The 25978-nt window shown below is 40.2% G+C and overlaps 1 long non-coding RNA gene across 1 annotated transcript; it reads left to right on the forward strand.

Annotated features, from left to right (window-relative positions):
* Nucleotides 1–25806, forward strand: LOC308702390. The gene is made up of 3 exons (XR_014031592.1): nucleotides 1–151; nucleotides 436–516; nucleotides 24558–25806. It is a non-coding gene; the product is annotated as an uncharacterized lncRNA (long non-coding RNA).
* The last annotated feature ends 172 nt before the right edge of the window (nucleotides 25807–25978 follow it).

Raw genomic sequence — 25978 nt, forward strand, 5'->3', positions numbered from 1 at the left:
GATGACGTCACCACTTTCACCGTCGCGTGAGTCTTTTGAGGTAAATAGTTCGCACGCTACTGTACAGTTTACACGGTTACTCAACATTTTACGTGGTCTTTTCAGAAAGGTTTTCATCGTGTGTCTTTTTCTTTTCCCATACAACAACACGGTAAGATGTTATAGCGAACTACTTTGTTGTTAAGAAGTTATTAGGGAATCAGATTCATATGGACAAATTACAAGGGTTGATAATGTCATCAGCGGCTGTCTTTATATTTACATTTATATTACTGTTGTTATATTTTACTGTATCATTCTTGTATTCTCTACATTCTTGTTGAATGAGTATTGATATTCTATGGGTCATCACTATTATCAGAGCAGCTGAAAAGCCTCTTTATTTCATGTCAATAAATCCTGTTTTCTCCTCATTCATTATGCTGATGTCTTCAGATCTGTAAATTCACACATTGATTAAGCTTACAGATTTGAGCAAACGACACGATCAGCTATTGTGACATCTGCAAGATATAGGTAAGTTATGGTTTTTAAATGGTTTTTATTTCAATATAATCTATTATGAACTAGGCTATGTTTTATATGCAACACAATAAACAAAAACAAGTTGAGTTAACTGTATTGGTGCGCCATTAGTTTCTTGCAAATCTGTAAATATATTTTTATGTTTTAATCTTTTTTTATTCTTAATACTGAAAGGGACAATGTGTAACTTTTTAGGTATTTTATTATCTAAAATGAATAGTTTTATTCATAAATATGTCCTCAATGGTGTACAAATACCTCTGCTAATTATTTGACTTATCCTTGTAAACAAAGAATTTATTAGATTTATATCTTCTATATATTATATATTTATTTATCTTTATATACATGGGATGGGTAGGTCCACGGAGGCTTCCATGTAGTTCCGCCATCTTGAAAAACTATAATAGCAGAGAGGGACAAAAAGTACTAGGCCAATGCGTTTCCACAACGCGTTTCGTTCAGAACCAGCGTCACGTGACTGAAACCAGCATTAGCGGAGGAGCAGCCCCGGCAAGTTTAAAAGGCTGCACTGCACGGTTATTTACACACCGTTCATTCATACATATGCCGAGTCACAGGATAAGGAGTCCTCATCGTCGAAAAAAGTCCAAAATAGACCATAAAACGAAACGTGAGCGGAGATTACAAAAACAAGGGTTAATGTCGGGTAGGGACCAAAAGTCATATCCCGATATATTTAGGCTGAATATAAATGTATGATATATATCCCAATATTTTTATATATATATAGGCAAATTATAACACGTTTACACAAAATTTGTTAACACACACACACAAGTACTGTCCCCCTTTACTTAACAAATTGTCAAATTGTAAGAATATGACTAATAGTAATGACTATGTACTAATAAATAAACATTAGGCCTATGCTAAAGCTATTAAATAGCAGTCCCAAACTAGTTTTTGTTAATACAATGTTGGTATGAGCCACTACAGTCATTTAAAAATATAAAAAATTGCATTTTGGGGTTAATACGGAAACGACAGTTACCATGGTGAATACACAATACTAACAAGAAAGTTTGAAACATGGAAACTGCTCCTGGTGAATTGAATGAAAACCATACCTGCATTACTTTTATTTCGTGTAATTTACAACGTAACGGCATTGCATGCTCGTATTTTCTTTTTCACTTTAACAATATTTTGTGAGGCGATAAACAGCGCGCGCCGTCACATTTGCGCGTGCAATTGAGTGTGCGCTACGAGTATAACGGCTGACAGGACAAGAAAGTCCGTTTTTCTGAGGTGAACAACTTTATTTCAGCCTACACTTATGTCACTGCCTGGTAGTTCCCATTGTGTTGGGTTTTCTGAAGTAGTCGTGATTTGCCTCTCATAACATAACCTGCTCTAAACACGCACGCAGAGTGGAAAAGGAGGGGCGGTGGCGGGGGCGCGGCCAGCAGTGCAGAGAGCTCCGGGTCAGAACGCAGCTTGCTTGGAGCAAGGATCACAGCGTAAATTTGAACTATATCGATATGCTAATATATATATCCAGCCCTAATGTCGGGATATAATGCTAATGCATTATAATGAGCTAATGCAGCAGAAAGCTTTCAAAAGAGACGCTGAAGTTGCCTGCTTTCTTCTCGACAGGCAAGTCAATGTTACGTTCTTAATTACAAGCTTTTTTCATTGCTTGGTTGTGTACTTTATTATACAATATACAAAAATATAACGCATATAGAAGACATCACATCACTACTAGGGCTGTAGTCAACCAAAGAAATGCTTAGTCGACCAAAGTCCTGTTCTGCGCAACGATTAGTCGACTAAAAAAAAAAAAAAGACGCGATGTTTTGACATTTAGTTTTTTTATTGACACCTGGGATCCCCCGCGAAACGGTTCTCATTCGCGCTTGAATAAGGCCTGCGACACACTGGCTGCTGGCGTGAGAGTCTCAGCTGCGTGGCGTGTCTGTTTTTATTTCGGCTCCCATGTTATCAGGTTGGAGTTTGCACACTGCCTGCGTGAGACACTCGTCTCAGGCGCAGCTCGAGCCATGCGGAAAACGCCTGCATGCTAAAAATAGAACCGACGCCTGAGTGTTCCAGCAACGGGAGTGTTTTCTTTATTTAAATTTAGATTTTCTTTAGGCCTATTTACATTTCGTTTTCCTTTATTTAAATTTCGTTTTTCTTTATTTAAATTTCGTTTTTTCTTTATTTAAATTTAGATTTTCTTTAGGCCTATTTACATTTCGTTTTCCTTTATTTAAATTTCGTTTTTCTTTATTTAAATTTCGTTTTTTCTTTATTTAAATTTAATTTTTCTTTATTTAAATTTCGTTTTTTTTCTGTATTTAAATTTCGTTTTTTCTTTATTTAAATTTATTTTTTCTTTATTTAAATTTAAATTTTCTTTATTTAAATTTAGTTTTTTTCTGTATTTAAATTTCGTTTTTTCTTTATTTAAATTTAATTTTTCTTTATTTAAATTTCGTTTTTTCTGTATTTAAATTTAGTTTTTTCTTTATTTAAATTTAGTTTTTTCTTTATTTAAATTTAGTTTTTCTTTATTTAAATCTACCCTTTACTGTGTCAGTAATTTGTTAGTCAGAAAAATATTAGACTACCTTAAAAGTATTGCTTAAGTTAACAGACTGTGTGCGTTTTATATCACTAGTGCAGTGTCCGTTCTCGGAGAATATTTCCTAAGCCCTGCTCGCGTGAGGTGCACCGCTTCCCGCTCGCGCTGTTCTGTAGTTTACTGAACTTTGTTTGTTTCTGTTAGTTTTCCGAACTTGTCGCGTCTCGCGTGTTTGTTTATATTGCACCAACTGCGACACTGCACTCCCTTGTGAAGTCGATTGGATGAACGGTTCTCGAAATAATCAAAATGCAAACGGACAGACAGACACATAGAGATTACTATATTCCTTACTGAGCGCGAAGCAGCAGTGCAGCAGCCACAGGTGCGGTTCCCGAGTGTTCTATGGTGCGCTAAACTGTGGCGCTGATACAAAATAGTCTAAATTAAAGCATTTAAAGTTGGGGATAAAACATAGGCTAATTATATTTAGAATACAGTAATATATAACTGCTTATAAAGAAATAAATATCAAGGAGTAAATCAATGAAAAATTCTTTATTGGTGAAAAAAAAAAAATAAATGCAACTGGTCGACCAATGAGAATGTCAGTCGACCAAGACGGCATCGACCGATTAGTCGACTAAACGTCTAAAGTTGACAGCCCTAATCACTACTAATTACCATAGTTAATGTTTTTCACTGTCAGTAATTCATACTGTAACATTCGCGTAGAGGCCAAGCCCAAGCTTTAAGCCCCTGAGCTGTTATCCCGGGGGTTGAGTATTTGACGCACTTTTACCTTATTTGATGAATGAAAGTCCAAGTCGTATTTGCAGTTAAAACCATGGGTTCAGTTTATTTTCATCCATCGCCATTGTTTTCCAGACAAACATCATTACACGTGTGTGACTTTGTACTGGTATAGTATGGTGTGTGTGTGTAGGTGGATGTGGTCAAAAACTGTTTGTGCTTCTGGGTAACATCTAAGGAACCAAAGATTGATTCCTATTTATACTAAGTGCGCTAATTGGCTCTTACACACCGGCGCCTTAATTGTAAATGACAGAGACATTACAATTCAAACAAATAAACAATAAAAAGCCATGTAAACAAACATCAATATCCATGCATATGAACATCACCATAAATCAGACTACCCCTCTTTTATTAAGCACAGTTTAGCTATAGGTCTCTCAATAATATTGGTTTTGGTTTTTAGCTGGACAGAACGTACTAGGCCCCTTTTGTCAGGATACACTTCCAGCACTTTGCCAAGCGGCCAAGATCCACGTGAAGCTGTTGAATCCATGATAACTACCACATCTTCAGCAACTAGACTCCTCTTCCTTTGGCTCCACTTCTGTCTTTCTTGCAACAACGGCAGATACTCTCGGATCCATCTTCTCCAAAACAAATCTGCAAGATATTGAACCTGTTTCCATCTCCGTTTCAAATACATGTCTGAGGGTTCAAAATGTCCAGGTGGCAAAGCTGGTTTTCCCTTTAATAGCAGGAGATGGTTTGGTGTGAGAGGTTCCAGATCGTTTAGATCGTCAGATAGCTGTGTAATAAGACAATCGTTGAGAATGGCTTCCACTTCACACATAATAGTGTGGAGTCCATCATCATCCAAGGTCTGCTGGTGCAAAACTGATCTGAGAATGCGGCGTACCATTCTTATCATGCGCTCCCAAACCTCCACCATGATGAGATCCCGCCGGTGGATTAAAACTCCATTCAACCCCAGCTTGAATGAGAGCTCCTTGGATTTTCTCATGATTTAATGCAGCCAGAGCCTCTCTCAACTCTCTCTCGGCTCCAACGAAGTTTGTCCCATTGTCTGATGTAATATGCGTGACTTGACCCCTTCTGCTGATAAACCGTCGTAATACATTTATGCAGGCATCAGTCTCAAGTGACAGGCCACCTCCAAATGAATTGCTCTGCAAGCCATGCAGGTAAATATTACTCTATATCGTTTTTAAGTTGTTTTTCCTTTCTTTATTTCCACAGGTCCAAAATAGTCTACTCCAACGTTGGTAAATGGAGGTAAATCTGGGACGATTCTCATTTTTGGAAGATCAGCCATCTTTTGCTTCATAAGTCTCCCATTGTAACGTCTGCAAAAACTACATTCAGCAATAACCTTCCTCACGGCAGAGTTGGCTTTGGTTATCCAGTACTTCCTTCTTAGTGCAGATAATGAATGATTTCGACCACTGTGACCCAATAGTTGGTGAATATCTTTGAAAATCAGCTTGGAAATATGCTGCTCCTTCGCAAAAATGAGGGGATGTTTTGTTTCCAATGGCATTGCTCCTTTGCTCAATCTCCCTCCAACTCTTAGGAGTCCATCTTGCAATATCGGATCCAGCTTATAGATGGCACTTTGTCTGCTTACTATCCCTCTGCTTACTTGTGCTCTTTCCTTCTCAGATAACAGGGAAGTGATTTCATCCTGAAACCTTTGCTGTTGACAATAGCGAACAATAGCCAACTCCGCTTTCTCCAGATCCTCTGGTGTCAAGATATCATGCTTCGATGTAATTGTAACCTTTACTCTTTCCCTTTGATCAGCCTGTACATTTCCAGTGGCCTCCAAACCCTTTCTTCCACGGCTGAGCTCCAACAGCATTGTCTTCAGCCTGAGAAACCAAGCCACTGCAACTTTAAGCCTCTTCCAGTCTGAAAAATAACTCGCAAGACGATCTGTAGCTTTAAGTGTATCGTCAACCACACTGTTCACCAAGGTTTCTCTTTTGACCTCTGGATCATCAGTGTCCACTCTGATATCACCGTCATACCTTGCTGGCCAATCTTTCTCCAACTTCAAAAGACACCTTGGACCCTCCAGCCAACCGCTATTCTTTAGGAAGTCCGGAACTTTCATTCCTCTGGATGCAATATCAGCAGGGTTGTCTTTGGAGCTGATGTGCCTCCATTGGAAAGGGTTAGAAACCTCTCTTATGGCGGTAATCCTGTTTGCCACAAAGGTTTGAAATCGTTTGTCTTTGTTATTAATATACTTAAGTACTGAAGTACTGTCCGTCCAAAACACAGATTCCTCCAACTTAAATTGAAGCTCTGACTTCAGCATCACATCCACTCTGGCAGCTACAACTGCAGCTGTTAGTTCCAATCGTGGAATAGTTATAGACTTCAGTGGTACGACTCTGGCTTTACCCAACAGGAAAGCTACATGAACTTTGTTTCTGCAATTCTGCAGCCTGATGTAGGACACAGTTCCGTAGCCATCCTTACTGGCATCAGCGAAGTGATGTAACTGCCTGTGTATGGGTGCTCCAAAATCCTTCGGCCTTATACATCTGTCCAATCTAAATGAAATCAGCAACTTAATATCTTCCAACCACCGCTTCCATTGAGTCAAGATATCTGATGGCATGACATCATCCCATCCACACTTTCTCCTGCAGAGCTCCTGTTGCATCATCTTTGCAGACAAAGTGACTCGTGCCAAAATACCCAAAGGATCATACACCGAGCTTGTGATGGACAACATGCCACGTCTGGATAGCGGTTGCTGTTTCACTTCGACTTTGATCTTAAAGGAGTCTGACTCGACACACCAAAGTAGACCTAAAGCTCTTTCCATTGGAAGATTATCTCTATCAAGATTCAACTCCTTTAACTCCTTAGCCAGCTGTTCTTCTGCAATTGTGTGCAAAACTGCCCGGCTATTGCTGATCCATTTCTCCAGTACAAATCCACCTCTTTCACAAAGAGCATTGAGTTCTTTAACTATCTGAATGGCCTCCGTTTCCGAGCTCATGCTCATCAAACAGTCATCTACATAGAAGTTTTGGTGAACAGCTTGAACGGTCTTAGCAGAAAAGTCCGATTGATTGTCAGTAGCAGTTCTCCTTAGTGCATAACTAGCACAACTAGGTGATGAAACTGCCCCAAACAAATGTACAGTCATCCTATAGTCCTGAAGTTCCTTGCTCAAGTCCCCTTTTGGCCACCAGAGGAAACAAAGAAGATTTCTATCTTGTTCTACCACCTTCACTTGATGAAACATAGCCTGTATGTCCCCCATTACTGCTACAGGTTCCTGCCTGAATCGAGTGAGAACTCCTAAGAGTGAGCTGGTGAGGTTTGGTCCTTGCAATAACTAGCTGTTTAATGACGTTCCCTTATAGGTAGCTCCACAATCAAACATCACTTGTAAAAAGAGCCTTTTCTGGGATGGTAGACACTGTGTTGTGGAATGTACCACACCTTACCACCTCCACACCGCAACTGCTCCAGAGGTACCTGCTCGGCATAGCCTTTGTCAATAACCTTGTTAAGATAGCTGGAATATTCTTTGTGCAAAGTTGGATTATTCACAAACTTCCGTTTTAACCCAAGTATTCTTTGTTTAGCCACTGCAAAGTTATTTGGTAAAAAGATCTCTGGTTTCCTAAGAGGCAGCTTCAGCCAGTACCCCTCATCATATAATGTTGCAGAAGATTCCATGATTCCCATAAATCTGCAGTCCTCTCTAGACATCTCTTTGTCCTCTGTGTTCTTCTCACTGAAGTTATGACTATACTGATTCAGCATAAGCTCCAAGTTTGATACAGAAATCCTATTCACCACAACAGAAGGACGCTCCACTTCAACAGCATTGCCACTTCCATTTAAAGGACCGTTGATGACCCACCCCAACACTGTCCTTATAGCATAGGGTCCACCTCCACAGCTGTTGACAACTTCCCATGGTTCCAATAACTTGGGAGCGTTGGTTCCTATCAACATGTCAACATTGGCCCTTAAGCTAGGAATGTGAACTTTTGACAAATGTGGCCACCCTTTAACATCTGTAGTTGTAGCAATGTTGTCTGTAGTGACTGGCATCTTTTTCTGTGTGTGGACTTCAGGGAGAAGATAAAATTTGTTTTCCTCCAAACCAGACACCTCCAAACCATATAAGGAGTAATGCTCGAACAACCTTTTCATATCCCATCGTTTTCAAGAGAAAATTAGTCCTTTTTCCTTTAACGTTTAACCTTTCCATCAGCTCCTCTGAACAGAATGTAGCTGAACTTCCAGGATCCAAAAATGCATACGTCTGTATGATGTTAGTCCCTTTCTTGGACTTGACCTGTACCGGAACAATAGAAAGAACACAACTGTCCTTTCCGGCCCCTGTATGTCCACATGTCTGTGATACTGTTGATGGTCTAACTCCAGGTAACTCAGAAGTTTGTTCTGACTCCACATTAGTTTTCCTGATATGGAGTACAGTGGGATGCTGTTTATCACAAACTTCACAAGTCATACGATTACCACACTCCCTACTTATATGTCCCATACACAAGCATCCAAAACAAATTCCTTTCTCCTTTAGAAAAATGATCTTGTCTCTGTGCTTCTTACCTTTAAATTGTTGACATTTCTCTAAAGGATGAGCACGTGCACAGCAATGACAAGACAAGCTCTGTTTCTTAAGGCAATTGGCTGTGGGTTTGTTTGCATCAGGATCCACTTCAGTCACCATAGTGGCAAAACTGCTTCCTTTCATTCTGCTCTTTGACTGTAGCTTAAAGTTGTTTGAAGTGTTTAAGCCAACAGCCCTTTGTGGTAGGCTTGCACCTTCAATGTCTCCAAAAATTGGGTCTGACAGAATTCTCACATGTCTCTCAAGAAATGCAACCATGTCTGGGAAATGAGCTCTGTCATCAGAGGCTTCCCAAATGTCATGAGCTTTGGCTCTCCACCGTTCTCTTAGTTTGAAAGGCAACCTGGAAATAACAACTTTCATATTAGTTGGTATATCTAACTCTTGCATAAAGTGAAGTTCTTCCATCACATTACAACATCCGCGCAGGAATAATGCATAAGCTTGGAGGGCTCTGACATCCTCAGACTTGATGGTTGACCAATATAAAGCCTTTTCTATATATGCAGTAGCAATCTTATACTCATTCCCAAAATTCTCTTTCAGAAGACCCTTTGCAACAATATAGCCACGTTCAGGAGACATGTGTTGGCAGCTACGAACCAGTTCCTTTGGCTGCCCTCTAGTGAACTGTTCCAAGTAGTATAAACAGTCCGCTCCACTAGCTTTACTCTCCACTCCTTGTTCAAATGCCTTAATGAAAGCCTTATATTGAAATGGATCTCCTTCAAATATGGGAATATCTCTTGTAGGTAAAGACAGCAAGCACTGCTGATGAGTAAGTGCTGCTGTAATTTCATTCTGCTTCTGCATAATAGCCACAACATCTCCTGATGATATTTGCCCATGCATAGTTGCTTGATTTTCCAAAGTAATGTTTGAGCCAAGTTGCAACACTTGTGCTCTTTCCTTATCGGATTCTTTCTTGGCCTCCAATGTTGATGAAATATGCATTTCCCAAACCATCCTGGTTTGGTTTGCCATGGGGTTAAGAGTGTTGAACTGTTCCAGTTTTCTTTGTTCCCTTTCAAAATAAGAGTTCATTCCATTTGACAATGCTTGAGAGGAATGTTGTCCTTCAGTTGCTTGCAAAACTGCCAACTTAGCAGTAGATGCAGCTTACTCTATTTCCAGCTTCATTTGCTCTTTTTTCCTCTTTATTTTAAGCTCCTCTTCCTCTAATGCATGTAGCTCCTTCAAAGCTGCCATGCGTGCCATTACTGCACCTATTTCAGCTGCTGCTTTAATTTGGGCAGAGGACGTGGTACTTGATTTATTACTGATGTTGCTTTTGGTTTTACCCGGTTTGGAAACACTGTCATCTGGATTTATACCATCATGTTCACCTTCATCAGAATTACCATTTTCATTACCATCATTTTCAGAAACAAGTTTTCCAACCCATCTTTGCATGTTGACAATAAACTCATCATTAAACATCATTTTTGCTTTAAACCAAATTTTTTCTTTTTCCTCCTGTGGTAACAAACTCAGTATAGACCCATGCATGCATCTTATTTCATCACACAATGCAATGTAACCTTCAAAAGCATTTTGCACATCTGAATGTTTAACAGTTTCCATTAAACCTTGCAACATTTTTCTTAAATCATAAGCCTTATTTAGCTTTGATTTTCTTCCAGCTTGTAGTTTATCCAACTTATCAGCAAGTGGTTCTCTGCAGGTAAGTTCTCTTACGAGAGGTTCTCTCATATTGCGTAAGTTACTTACGCTACGGGAAAGTTCTCTTTTCTCGAGATCTGAAGCCAAAAAATTATCCTTAATTTTGTATTCATTGTCAACACAGGGCGGCAGCCGGCAGACCATGGCAGGCTACATTAGCGTGCTCATTGGCTGCCTCAGCGGCAACTGCAGCAGCCTATCAGTGAGCTCCGTGTGACATCGCGCCCTCCACACTAGAGCCCGACCTCTAGGATTTTTGGATTTTTGGGCGCCGATACCGATAAAAAAAAGCCAGATACCGATATATCGGCCGATATTATTTATGTGTATATTATAATACAGTAGCAATATTATTTATGTGTATTATAGTACAGTAAGTTAGGACACACTTTACAATTGGTGTGTACAAACTTTTGATGGGTACTAAATATAGAATACACAGTATAAACAGAATAAATACAGTATATAAACGTTTTGCAATGATAACTCAAATGTGGTGATTAAAAACTTGTGTGACAAAGATATGTAATGGAGGCAGGGTGAATGATAGAATGAGAATTTGAGCTGTAACCAAACTAGTTTGCATTGCATTTTATATTATATTATATTCTAAATACTCTTCTATTTTTAATCTTAATTTCTCTAATATCTACCAGTGGAGGAAGAGCTCAGATCTTTTTAGTAAAGTTAAATTAATAATATCATAATGAAAACGTTTATAATTACATATGTACAGTAGTTTTATACTATTTTAAATAAGTAGTAAGCAAAATGTACTAAACGTGAAACTAGGGCTGGACCCAAATATTCGAATATTCATTCGGTGGGTTGGTATTCGATTTGAAAATTTGACATTCGAATATTTTTTATTTATTTATTTTTTTACATCTGGGATCCCCCGCGAAACAGTTCTCATTCGCGCTTGAATAAGGCCGGCGACACACTGGCTGCGTGGCATGGCCGTTTTTATTTCGGCTCCCATGTTAACAGGTTGGAGTTTGCACACTGCCTGCGTGAGACACGCGTCGGCGCGGCTCGAGCCACGTGGAAAACGCATGCATGCGACGCGCAAGTGTTCCAGAGTCTTCTCTGGCAAGAGCGCAGAACAGCGGAGTTTGTATGGAGGAAGTGCATGTCTGAGTTTGTGTTTTGGATTAAGCTGTGTTGCTTTGACATTGTGGAAAATAGAATAATAGAAACAATATGTATTAGCCTTTTTACCCGTTATTATCAATCTAAATTAATCTCGTTTTTGAATTTAACTTAATTTCGTTTTTCTTTATTTAAATTTCGTTTTTTCCTTTATTTAAATTTCTTTTTCTTTATTTAAATTTCGTTTTTCTTTATTTAAATTTTGTTTTTCTTTATTTAAATTTCGTTTAATTTCTTTATTTAAATTCCGTTTTTCTTTATTTAAATTCCGTTTTTCTTTATTTAAATTTCGTTTAATTTCTTTATTTAAATTTCGTTTAATTTCTTTATTTAAACTTCGTTTAATTTCTTTATTTAAATTTCGTTTTTCTTTATTTATATTTTGTTTCTCGGACGCGTTCTCTGCCCGCGAGAGCTGCGCCACTTCCCGCTCGCGCTGTTCTGTAGTTTACTAAAAGTGTATTAATTCTGAACGTGTCGCGTCTCCATCTGGCTACTTTTAATGCAAAATGGCCCTATATAAAGTGTTATAATTACATAAATTATTGGAATATTGCTTGATGTTGTAACGTAGCAGAATGAGCTTTAACACTGTGCTTTAACACTGTGTCTACACCGGACGCGCTGTTATTTTTTTGCCACTTTTGCCAGTTCTTTGTAACAGCTTTTAGGTGCTTTATTGGCAGCGCCATCCTTACATAAATCACTGCACGCTGCATTTTTTTAAATTTTAATTTATCTGCCGTTATAAATGCCGATACCGATAGTTAGGAAGATGCCGAATATCGGCCGATAATATCGGCCCGCCGATATATCGGTCGGGCTCTACTCCACACCCCTCTAACCATCAGGATGGGTGTGGCCAGCGTGTATATAAGGAAGGCTCACGGGCTGAGAATCTGATTTCCTTGTCTTCAGCGAAGCTCTTCGCATCACTGGATCTTGAGAGCCGCCGCCATTGAATCAAGTGACCAGCCAGCTTAGGAAAGCGCCTGAGGAAGCCGCCCACCTTCGCCGCCTTCAGCCATCCGTGCCAGCTACGCTATCCGGTGACATATCCTTTCACTGCTGTGTGTATTCGTCGCTGCGACACACACTTTCTCTTCTCTTCTAAAAGAGTAAATTTCTACGAGGCGTTGTTTCAAATGCCTCGCACGAGCTTCCCTGCTCTCGCTCCCTCTGTTCGAGCCGCGCAACTGCCCCGCTCACAAGGGATGCAGAAGCGGACGGGCTCGGAGTGAGCTTCCTCGCTCTCTCTCCCTCTGTTCGAGCCGCGTAACTGCCCCGCTCACAAGGGATGCAGAAGCGGACGGGCTCGGAGTGAGCTTCCTCGCTCTCTCTCCCTCTCTTCGAGCCGTGCACTGCGCCGCTCACAAGGGATGGCAGAAGCGGACGGTCTTGGAGCTCTCTTTACGTTACAAGAAAGCTACCTTGTCCTCGCACCCCGTTCGCGCGTGTCACTCACCGGCGAAGGAGAACAGAGAGTGTTTTAGTCCCGCCGTGACTGGAACAACCGCCATTTCTCACACATTCTCCAGGGCTCCCACGGGTCATGGAATTTCTGGAATGTCATGGAATTTTAAAAAGTCTATTCCAGACATTGAAAGTCAGGGAATTTTATATATTTTTTTGTCCAAGTCATGGAATATCAGGGAATTTAGTTTGTTGCTTTAAATTTTAGTTTCCATTTATCAAAATGTTATTTTTCTATACCGATTTTTTTTTTTATCGTGCTGTTTCACACATCTTTCTACGGAACCCCTGAGGGGACCTTTGCAAAAAAAGAATAATACAGACTTTCATATGCGCACGAGAAACTTTTGCGTACGTACGAGAAAGTTTTGCGTGCGCACGCGTTACAATTTCCGGTTTGGTTATAGTGTCATTACTACAAATGTGGGAAAAGGGATGAGATGAGAGTGTGCTTGGAGCATGCCTCCAGAGATTTGACTTATTATAGGGAGGTTGTTTGTGGACTGTGCTTTACTGTAAGAAAAAAAGCATGAATATCACATAGGCTAAATGAATATTAGGTCCCACATCATGGATTACATAATCAGAGAGTAGCCTATTTCTTTTCGTTTTGAATTGTTTCGTTTAAAGACATTCCAAGCTATCTTCAGATGTATTTCTCATGTATGTGAGGCATACACCGAGTTTCGGTTAATTTATGATGAGATGTGCTCCAGTTGACGTGCAATGCAAGTGACCACGGCGCGCCTCCATGATTATATTGTCTGCTATATATTTGCTTCTCATTTATTAAATACAGGCAATTGGTTGATGAAAAATGTATTAAAATTAAAATACAATTTATACAAAACAAAATTCACTTTAAAGAAAGGCTTTCTACAAAACAAAACAGCTCGGTGCTCCGCAAAACAGCAGCCTGTTTTGCCGTTCATTATAGGTCATGGAAATTCATCTTTTTAGTCAATGAAAGTCAGGGAAAAGTCAGGGAATTTGACATTTGGTTTAGAGTGGGAACCCTTCTCAGTCCCCTCCCTAAATTCAGGCGACTGGAAATATCTATATTGCAGTAAACGAGCCTGTTATTTTACATGCACGCCTGCAAACAAACGCTGTCACAAGCGTTTGTTTTTCGCCTATTACTCTTCCCTCTCTCTTCCTTTGTTGAGCCGCACAGATCGCGCCATTCACAAGGGATGACAGAGCGACGGTCACGAGCAATGTTCAGCGCGCACGCCCCACTCACAGGCAAAAAGAGGAGAGAGTGTTTTTAGTCCCGCCAAGGCCGGACCAACCTCCAATTCTCTCACATTTCTCAGTCCCCTCTTAAGTTCAGGCGGCTGGAAATATTACTATTGCAGTAAACGAGCCTGTTATAATACACGCACGCCTGCAAACAGATGCTGATACAAAACAAGATGACGCTCTCTTATGCTCGCGCTGACCGAAAGCCAATGTGTTTCCCCCTGTGGCTCAGTGCCATAATCTTAGGCTTACGCTAGAGACCCGTGTTCGATCCCGGCTCTCGCAACATAAAAATAAATAAAAAATGTATGCTGTTCGCTTCTCCGAGCTTAGGAGAAGCGACAGTTTTTCGTATACAGAAAGCGAACCCGCCTCTCGCACCCTCCCACTCACATGATGGTGCTCGAGTATTTGCTGAGTGTCTAACTATATGAGCCCCTTAAAAAGGCGACTGCAGATGTGTATTCCGCAGCCACGAGCACGTTGTACAACCCGCTCGCCTGCACCAAAACACTGTTTTTACGGCGCCGATGGTGTGTGCCCGCCTCCCAGCGTTCACCCCTACACATAAGCACGGTTCCCACTGTGTCATTCACTCATGCAGTGCCCACTCTAGAGCTGGCATATGCCGCTCGAGTGTTAAATGTAGGAACGTGCCCACAAACAGTGCCCACACCTACTCCTGGTGCTCGAGTATTTATGAGCGTCTAAACATATGAGTCTTCAAAGCATCTCGCTCTGTCAGTCCCCTTAAAAAGGCGACTGTAGATGGTATGTGGCAGCCAATGAGCGCGTTGTACAACCCGCTCACCTGCACCTAAACACCGTTTTATGGCACCCCAGAGAAATCTCAAAAGAGTATAATGTCTGGTTGCACGGCTCGCGCCGCATGTGCAGTAAATGTGCCCACGTTTCTGTGTTCACCCCTGCACACAAGCACTATAAATCCCGTGTCTCGCACAAAGCCCACTCTCATAAAGCGGGCAAAAGCCGCTCGAGTGTTAGAAGTAGGTCACGTGTCCACTTCTCCGTGCTCACACCTGCCCACTGCCCGCTCTGTTACACGGCCTCTCACTACCGGTCATGTTTCAAATGTAAGTCCTGTGCCCGCCCTCAAGCGTTCACACACACTAACAGACATTTCGCCTCCGACGCCGCCTTCGCGCGTCACACTCCACACTCTAAGTTCCCCATCCAAAGCCACCGGGACATTGTGTGTAAAGCGGCCAGTCATCGCTGCATGCGAGGCGCCGCATCTAAGCACCAAGAGCGCCTGCACCGTGAATGGGGAAGTAGCACATCTACTTCGGGCAGAAATAGCGACACTCCTGTGCAAAAGGGCTATAGAGCCGGTACCGCCTTCCCTGAGCGAGTCAGGCTTTTACAGCCGTTATTTTCTCGTTCCCAAAAGGGATGGAACTCTCAGACCGATTTTGGATCTGAGATATTTGAACAAAGCTCTTATGAAAAGACAGTTCAAAATGATCACAACCAGGTAGATCCTCGCGCAGATTCGCCCGAGAGACTGGTTTATCTCCCTCGATCTGAAAGACGCTTATTTTCAGATCCAGATAATACCCCGTCACAGGCCATTCTTGAGATTCGCCTTCGACGGTCAGGTATATCAGTACACCGTCCTGCCGTTTGGCCTGTCTTTAGCACCCCGTACATTCACAAAGTGCATGGACACGGCTCTCGCTCCCCTGAGAGGTCGGAGGATGCGAATTTTTAACTATTTGGACGATTTTTAACTATTTGGTCTCCCTGTTACCACAGGTCATCAGGAGGATCAGGGAAACGCACCTTCCAGTGCTCCTCATAGCCCCGCGATGGGAGAACCAAATTTGGTACCCAGAGCTAGTGAGGCTGTTGCACTCAGCCCCATGGCCGATCCCGGTGAGAAAGGATCTCTCAGGCCGGTGGATCGATCTGGCATCCCCATCCAGAGCGCTGGTCTCTGCATGCGTGGATAATCAACGGATACCCGCTGTCCTGCCAGAAGGGGTCGTAAACACGATCACGCAGTCTAGAGCTCCTTCCACGAGAAGGCTAAATGGTCTGTGTTCTCTAAATGTTGCGCTACTAAGAGCTCGGATCCACGCACATGCGGGGTCCCACGGGTGATCTCCTTCCTACAAGAGCTGTTGGAAAAGGGCAGGTCCCCTTCCACGCTCAAAGTGTATGTGGCGGCTATTGCAGCGTTCGCGCATTAGGAAGGAATGAGCTCGTCATCCGTTTCCTCAGAGGAGCTAGACGGATGAATCCCCCGCGGCCCCCCTCAGTTCCTATGTGGGATCTGTCCTTGGTCCTGGAGGCCCTGAAGGCTTTTCCCTTTGAACCGCTTTGCTCTGTGGATTTGAAATATCTTCGCTCAAAACCATTTTTCTGATAGCTCTGTCTTCAGTAAAACGCGTGGGTGATCTACATGCGCTATCTGTTAGCCCCGCATGTCTTGACTTTGGTCCGAATTACTCCAAAGTCATCCTCAAACCGAGACATGGTTACATACCCAAAGCGATTGGTACCCCCTTTAGAGCGCAAGTCATCTCCCTGTCGGCTCTGCCAACGTCCGATAGCGAGGACAGTGACAACCTCTTATGCCCCGTCAGGGCGCTGAGAGTCTACATCAGGCGCCTTTAGGCGTTCCGAGCAGCTCTTTGTTTCATTCGGAGGGCGCACCAAAGGTCTCGCCGCCTCGAAACAGAGCCTGTCCAGGTGGATAGTGGACGTGATCGCAGCAGCATACGCCTCCAAACACCTACAGTGCCCCATGGGTATCAGGGCCCACTCCTGCCTTGCAGGCCAAACTTCAGTATATCAGTATAAGTGATACGTATGCTCTGCCCAGTCGCTCATGTGCAGACTACGTTCGAGTACTGTTAATATTTCTGGTATATAGCACCAAGGGAAGAATTATTCTATACACAGACCGGCTGTGCCGCTCTGTCTCTTTATCCCCATAACGCGCTTGTATACCTGTGCTGGCTTGCGCCGCTGGCCGCCTGTCCCTTACAGTTGCACTGGGATTCTTTTATTATCTCTACACATGGACCGGCGAGGCCGTTCCATTTTCCCCTATGATGTGCTTGTGTACTGTGCTGGCCCACGCTGCTGGCTGCACTGCCTACATTGATACATAGACCGGCGGTGCCGCTTTATGTTATATGAAGTGCTTGTTACATGTGCTGGCCCGTTTCTCCGACTGGCCACCAGCTCCAGCATGTGGTTTTTGTTGTCACTCGGAGCTCACTGATAGGCTGCAGCAGTTGCCGCTGAGGCAGCCAATGAGCACGCTAATGTAGTCTGCCATGGTCTGCCGGCTACCGCACTGCGTTGACAATGAATACAAAATTAACCCTCTGAGGTCTGAGCTGTTTTCTGGGTCCTGGAGGTGTTCTGACATGCTCTGACATTTGTGGTTATTTCTGTTACTTGTGACATTTTCATGGCTAAAGTCTAATTACACTGTATTCAGCACAAACTCTGCTACAATAATATATCAGCAGCATGTATGTAAAAGTTTGTAGTTTTGAGATAATGACATTTATGCGTGGTTTGTGAAAATACAAAAATAAATTCTCACTGAAATAAGGTCATGAAACCCATACTGATTATTTCTTCACAAGACTTTTGAAAATTGTATCACGTAGCCTAGAATATTTGCTCTAAAACTATGTGAGAATCACCCTGACTGCTCATTCAGAGAAGACAATATATTGATTTAAAAATTTTACGACGTGTTTTGTGTTAGAAAGCAATATGCGAAGGGGCGGATCACCTCATTAATATGAAAGCTTTCCACACCTGAGAAAGACAAAGAACCTCCCTAATGGCCCTATTAGGAGCTTATCAGGGCCCATCATTCTGACCAACCTTGCACAAAGAATGAGGAGATTTAAAAAAGAATGGCTTTTAAAATTGTTTGGATTTATTTACAACACAACATAATCCAAAGATACACAACAAAAAAGCACTTATTGAAGAAAGAGACCTTTGTGCCATTCCTAAAAACATTGTACATACCTTTCATTTTCTAAGGTGTTTGATTTTCACTTTACCATGTTCATGTACAGAGACATGTACTGTGAATGTTGAAGTCAGCAGGACTCAGTGGCATCTGGGCCCTGAAAAAAAAAAAAAGTGAACATACTGATATCAAGAGAAAGGCCTGCACGATTTTGGGAATACATTTTAGATTTTTCTTGCTAAAATTGCTTTTTAAAATTCACAGAATACACACACACACTCACACAAATGTTTCCAACAATATATAATGAACACCAGGTTTGTTGTGCCTTGTAGGTATAGGCTATGCGCAGTGCTGTATAAAATAATAACAATATAGCAGCCTATATATATTTTCAAAAAGATTTCAGTAACAACTAAGCTAGAGAAAAATATATTGATTATCATTTTACTTCAAATGTTTCCATTCGTTATGATGATATGAAATGAGATAATAGTAAAAACATGAAGCCGTTTGGAGCGTTTTGCTTTTCCAAAATATGATACATTCAAACGCGATCGCGATCAAAAATATGATACATTAAAACGCGATCGCGATCAAAAATATGATACATTAAAACGCGATTGCAATCAAATATAAAACATTATGGTTAGGCCTACCATATACATAGCCTATCTACGTTTGAGCAGATATCCACAAACACAGTAACAGTAAACACGGGTCTAAATATTATAATATTCACCATATATCTAGCAACAGTTCAACTGCAATGTGAAATTTATGCAACAATAGCAAACTAATATGTAAGAATTACTTACCTTATCTTTCTTGTCTTCAAATATCGTTCTTCTTCTTCTGATGTAAATCCAATGTAAGCTCAGGCACGTCTTTCAAACTCGACGAAAAGTGAAGTGAAGTGTTTTGTTGTTGAGGTAATGAGGGCGATCGCGTTCCATGTGGAGATTTGCATGTGAATATCTTTTGCGCGAGTGGGCGTGGCCGAATTAAAAATAATTAGGAAGCGTTTGAGAAGCTGGAAATCTTGTTGGTTTTATACAAATTACTTAAACAGAGAATATTTGTTTTCGTTTTGAATCCGATCATTTAAAAGTACACACTTAAATGTTTATAAAGGTGTATGGCTCATAAATGTGTGACAAGTATTCGCTGAGTTTTGTTTCAGTTTATAGACGTGCTCAAGAAAAAAAAGTTCACCGTGACGGAGAGGCAGAACGCACACACTGTTTATTTTCTTTATTTTACAAAAGCACAATGTTTTGATTTGATTGGAAGTGGACACATACAAAAGTAGAAATACCACAGATTCTTTTTTTATATTTATTTTTTCTGTATGACCATAAATGACGGAGAAATTTAAGTTTATAGTGCTACAATGTGGAGAAAATCCAGCAAAACGCGCCGGCGCGTTTGTCGACCTCAGAGGGTTAAGGATCATTTTTTGGCTTCAGATCTCGAGAAAAGAGAACTTTCTCATAGCGTAAGCAATTTACGCAATACTCGTTCCCTCTTCTAGAGAGAACCGAGGTTACATTAGGTAACCGAGTAAGATTTAAAACATTAATATCAATTCAATGTCCCCATAATTATGTGGTAAAAAAATTGTTGTAATAAGTGTATAATGAATATAAATTATTATCCCTTAAATGTCACTCTTAATAGTCTTGTTTGAACTTGTTCGTTCGTCTTTGGATAAGCCACTTTTCTTCGCGGAAGCTTCACGTTTATTTCAAGTGATTGATATTAAATAGTTCAACTTAAAACAACATTTTATGCCCAATTATTTCCCAGATGTTGTTTTGGTATTGAGGTCAAAGTTAACTTGCCTTGCGTTCGCTATAAACAGTCGGTGATGGTCACACAAGGCAACTCGGCAAATCTGAAGTTTCCCCCTATTGCAGCGACTTTTTCTTGTGCATGTTCTGCTGACAGGATGACCATCCTCGATTAAGTTTCCCTCAGGACTTTTGTTAAAGCCAAAATATGACCACACCTCAGAATTGGTTCTTTTAAAAGGCTGAAAAATCTCCAGAGCTCGGTCACTGCCTTCCGCCATTCCTTCTTGAATAAAAAAAATAGCATTGTGCGCTGCGCCTGCGTCAGACTGTTGCTTGCTGAACAGGATCTAAAATCGCGATAATCAAACACGATTTTAATGATAATTAAATTTTAAACGATATTACTAACCGTCAGTACATTTTATCTTGGTTTATAATGAAACGGTAATCGTCCCATCCCTATCTGTAAGTCAACATAAGTATTATCTGAGCATTTGTTTTCTGTTTATTTTATATCTGGTTCACAATTACTGCAACTAAATTATGGATATGTCTTAATACAGTTTAGCACATTCCAAAATATTGTTATTATCTTGCTAAAACACCAAATTTAAAAAGATTTTTGGTGTAGTTTGTGAAAAAACAGGGATTGTTAAAATTATAGCATTATTGCATATTTTTTAAATGTTATTATGGAGGTAAATGTAGTGCTACGTGAGATATTATTCTCAAGCTGTTTTATTGATATCTTTCCGCAGTTGAAACACTGATTGAGCGATGTAAACCTATCGATCAATCATTTCTTCTTCTTCTGCACTTTTTACTGTTAGCAAACAGCATTGCATTAAAGCATGCGCCCCCTTCTGGATTTGAGCCTGGATTGCCTTTGACTTAATGTATTCGTCGAGCGACTGCATGCGTCGAACCATGACATCCGTACCGTACGGTTCGGTGTGAATACATGTATTGTTGCGCCTCTAAAATAAAGGCACAAACTGGCATTGCGCTCCCACATATTTTTTACTATATTACAGGGATTAAAGTTCTCCGTCGCTACGATGGATTTCCGTTAATTGTAGCAAGTCTATGACGGATTTCCGTCATTGCGGGTTCCAGTCTGTCCTTAAACTCTTAAATTCACTTTTCATAATTTTAAGGCCGTAAATAGGCGTTCATTTCTCAAATAGTGTAATAAATATCTTAATTTTAGTTTGAATAGGTCTTAAATTAAGGAAAGACGAGGTGAATTCACCCTGCTGAGGGGGATGTGATCAAAGCCTGGAGTGGAGCAAAAGCACGTTCCTCTCTCCACTCTAAGCACTCTGTAATCACTTCGCTCATGGTCCACTCCGGGTTTTCAATTACAGCTCACGGAAAGTGCATGTCAGGCTACAGCTGAGCGCTGAGGTAGAACTATATTTCAGTGACACACTTATAATGCAGGTAGGGCTGGGCGATATATATCGATATAAAAAATATATCGATATATTTTTGAAATGCGATATGGAATTAGACCATATCGCATCGATATAGTTCAAATTTGCGCTGTGATCCTTGCTCTCTGCGCCCCCGCCCCTCCTCCTCCACTCTGCGTGCGTGTTTAGAGCATGTTATGTTATGAGAGGCGAATCATGACTACTTCAGAAAACCCAGCACAATAAGAAATACCAGGCAGGCAGTGACATAAGTGTACGCTGAAATAAAGTTTTTCACCTCAGAAAAACGGACTTTCTTGTCCTGTCAGCCGTTATCCTGTTCTCGTAGCGCACACTCAATAGCACGCGCAAATGCAGCGGCGCGCGGTGTATCGCCTCACTGATCAAGTGCAAAAGAAACTACGAGCATGCAACGCCGTTACGTTGTAAATTACACGAAATAAAAGTAATGCAGGTATGATTCTCATTCTATTCACCAGTTTCCATGTTTCATTAACAGTTATTGTTAATATTGTGTATTCACCATGGTAACTGTGGTAACCCAAAATGCCACTATTTTTAATTGTGTTATTTTTTATATTTTTAAATGACTGTAGTGGCTCATACCAACATTGTATTAACAAAAACTAGTTTGGGACTGCTATTTAATAGCTTTAGCATAGGCCTAATGTTTATTTATTAGTACTAGTCTTTACTATTAGTCATATTCTTACAAGTTATGTTAAGTAAAGGAGAAAAGTAACTTGTGTGTTAACAAATTTTGTGTAATCGTGTTATAATTTGCCTATATATATATATATATATATATATATATATATACAGTGCAATGCATACACCCATGCAAGTTAATACACCCATGCTAAAGTTGACTAAAAAGAGAAATATAAAAAATCATATTTTGGAAATTGAACTTAATGCCTTAATTTAAAAAATTAGGAAAAATCCAACCTTTTAGGACACCAATTTTCGTTGTGAATGAATAATGTATCGTAAATAAATAAATGTTCTTCCTTAAAATACAGGGTGCATAAGTGTGTACACCCCTATGTTAAATTCCCATAGAGGCAGGCAGATTTTTATTTTTAAGTATTTTTTATTTATTAATTTTTAGGATACTATGCATCCTGATAAAGTTCCCTTGGCCTTTGGAATTAAAATAGCCCCACATCATCACATAGCCTTCACCATACCTAGAGATTGGCATGGTTTTATTTCAGTTAGCCTAATAGCTGGTTTGATTTGCATTGAGAGATGATCTTATGGAAAGTACTCCATGCCAATCTCTAGGTATGGTGAAGGCTATGTGATGATGTGGGGCTATTTTAATTCCAAAGGCCAAGGGAACTTTATCAGGATGCATAGTATCCTGGATCCATGAAGTAACTGGCCTTTAAAAATAAAAATCTGCCTGCCTCTATGGGAATTTAACATAGGGGTGTACACACTTATGCACCCTGTATTTTAAGGAAGAACATTTATTTATTTACGATACATTATTCATTCACAAAGAAAATTGCTGTCCTAAAAGGTTGGATTTTTCCTAATTTTTTAAATTAAGGCATTAAGTTCAATTTCAAAAAGATGATTTTTTATTCCTCTTTTTAGTCAAATTTAGCATGGGTGTATTCACTTATGCATTGCACTGTATATTAGGCAAATTATAATTATATTAGTATGCTCCCTGCCTGGTTTTCATAGATTAAAATAGCTTTTAAAATACGCCTACTGGCGATATTAAAGCGGTTTAAAACATCTCCCCTTAAAACGCTATTGGTCTCGACTATTTAAAAAGTTAAAGGAATATGACTTGGCCTAAAAAAAATTTCAGTCAGAAGATTTTTTTTCACTTTAATCCCTGTATATTAACTGTCCATGGTTGGTAGCGATGGGTGGTAATGGATAAGAAATATACAGTTCTACACCAGCATGCTGATAATGTTTCCTAAAGCCTGAACCACTGCCTGAGACCACCTTTACATCTCCTTCGCAAAAGCGTTTGCTTTCCCACAAAAATTTTTGTGTTTGCTCGCAAATATTGATAACGTTTTGCGAGTAGTCAAGTCTAGTCATCTTCATTTATAGTGCTTTTAACAATGTAGATTGTTTCAAAGCAGCTTTACAGAGATAAACATATAATTTAAGGTAACAGAGATTGTTTTGGCTTTATAGCGGTTCTTTAATAAAGTTATTTTCCAGCTAAAGTTAGTTTTGATTGATTCGCTTCCGTCGCAATGATCATTTTTTATTAAATTAGGGGTCGCCAAGACGACACCATTCTCTCTACACAGACTTTAAACGCGATAAACAAAGACACTAAAATTAGCGTAGATGCCATTCTTCTCATGATGTAACAAGTACATCAGGATTTATGGGAAGTGTTCCTGGTTCCAGCTGACCTAATCTATGCAGCCTAACATTGAATTATAGAAGTCTATAATGTATTATGTGAATGTTATGTCAAAGAGATGTCTTTAATCTAGCTTTGAACTGACAGAGTGTGTCTGCTTCCCGGACAATGTTAGGAAGATTGTTCCAAAGTTTTGGTGCTAAATAAGAAAAGGATCTATCGCCAGCAGTCGATTTTGATATTCTAGGTATTATCAACTGGCCGGAATTTTGAGATCGCAATAGACTTAAAGGACTATAATGTGTTAAGAGCTCGCTCAAGTACTGCGGAGCTAAACCATTCAGTGCTTTGTAAGTAATCAGCAATATTTTAAAATTGATGCTATGTTTAATAGGGAGCCAGTGCAGTTTTGACAGAACCGGGCTAATATGGTCATACTTCCTGATTCTGGTAAGAACTCGGGCTGCTGCGTTTTGAACTAGCTGTAGTTTGTTTATTAAGCGTGCAGGGCAACCACCCAGTAGAGCATTACATTAATCTAGCCTTGATGCCATGAAAGCATGAACTAATTGTTCCGCATTTGTCAATGAGAGCATATGACGTAATTTAGATATATTTTTAAGATGGAAAAATGCAGTTTTACAGATGCTAAACACGTGACTTTCAAATGAAAGATTGGTATCAAAGAGCACAAAAGTATCAACAAGTTTCTTGTGGGAACACAAAAGCATTGAAATATTTTCTCCCTCCCATCATAATATCCCATTATTAGGGGCTCTATAGATTTGTCTCTAATGAATAAATAAAAAATAATGTCTAGTACATTAATGTACCCCTTTAATGGAAAATTCCAGGGACATAATGGATCAAAATACTTTCAATACTTTCTGCTATTACATCTGGGTTTTATATATTTTTTTCCACTACATTTTTTTATTGATTTACTGAGAACTTTTTTAACTTTAATTTCAGGCCCGATGGATGAGAATGAAGAAGTCAATGAAGTGGAGAAACATCAAAGAAGATCTCAGAAATCTTTCACTTGCACTCAGTGTGGAAAGAGTTTCACACGCAAACAGAAGCTCAATGTTCACATGAGGATCCACACTGGAGAGAAACCGTTCACATGTGATCAGTGTGGGAAGGGTTTTACACAACAAGGACAGTTTCAGGTTCACATGAGGATTCACACTGGAGAGAAACCATTCACATGTGATCAGTGTGGGAAGGGTTTTACACAACAAGGACACTTTCAGGTTCACATGAGGATCCACACTGGAGAGAAACCATTCTCATGTGATCAGTGTGGGAAGAGTTTTAGACATCAAGGACACCTTCAGGAACACATGATCATCCACACTGGAGAGAAACTGCATGAATGTGATCAATGTGGTAAAACATTTTTGAGGGCTTCAGACCTGAAGAAACACATGACAGTTCATTCACAGGAGAAACCACATTCATGTTCTTTGTGTGGAAAGAGTTATTCACATCTGCAGAGTTTAAAAGAACATCAGAAAATACACACTGGTGTAAGAAATCATGTGTGCTTTGAGTGTGGGAAGACTTTTATCACAGCTGTAGTTTTGAAACGGCACCAGAAAATTCACACTGGAGAGAAACCTTACAAGTGTTCACACTGTGACAAGAGATTCAGTCAGTCAGGACATCTGAAAACACACGAGAGGATCCACACTGGAGAGAAACCGTATCACTGCACTGCATGTGGGAAGAGCTTCACTCAATTATCTAATCTACACAGTCACACAAAAACTCACATTAAGTAGCTTATCTTCAGTTCCAGCACTTTCAAGTGCGATGCCACCTCTCTTTCCTATTAGCTTGTCTAACCAGCCACAACCACGGCTGTAGCCAGTTATGAAGTCACCGAGCTCCAGACTTCAGTATATTTCTGAGGTGTATTTAACAAAGGTTGTGAAATAATTCCCTAATATAGTATTAACTCTACTTTAGTGCTGCAAGGAAATTGCACAGCACCAAGATCTTCTCATCTGAGCTCTGCGGTATGTCGCCGCTCATCAACATCAGAATATTGAGATGACCAATCAAATTAAAGTAGACAGGCTTTATGTTCACAGAAGCTGCTGAGCGCATGTTCTAGCGCTTCAGTTAACCGTCATGAAGTGTGAGATCAAATAAAGCTAAACTAAACATTTCATATTTGACAGCTGTTTTAGGATAGAAATGTTAAACAACAGACAAAAATAATCAGGAAAACGTACTTGGTTACTTACGTAACCTCAGTTCCCTTAGAGATAAGGGAACGAGTACTGCATTGCAAACGCTGTGGGAAAACTCCTTTTCTCAAGAATATTGAAGCCTTTATTTTAAAATGCATTGCAGCTGCACAGGTGAGAGCATTACAGCTCGTG

Source organism: Scardinius erythrophthalmus (genome assembly GCF_964197995.2).
Source record: "Scardinius erythrophthalmus genome assembly, chromosome: 14".
In the NCBI taxonomy this organism is placed as follows: Eukaryota; Metazoa; Chordata; class Actinopteri; order Cypriniformes; family Leuciscidae; genus Scardinius; species Scardinius erythrophthalmus.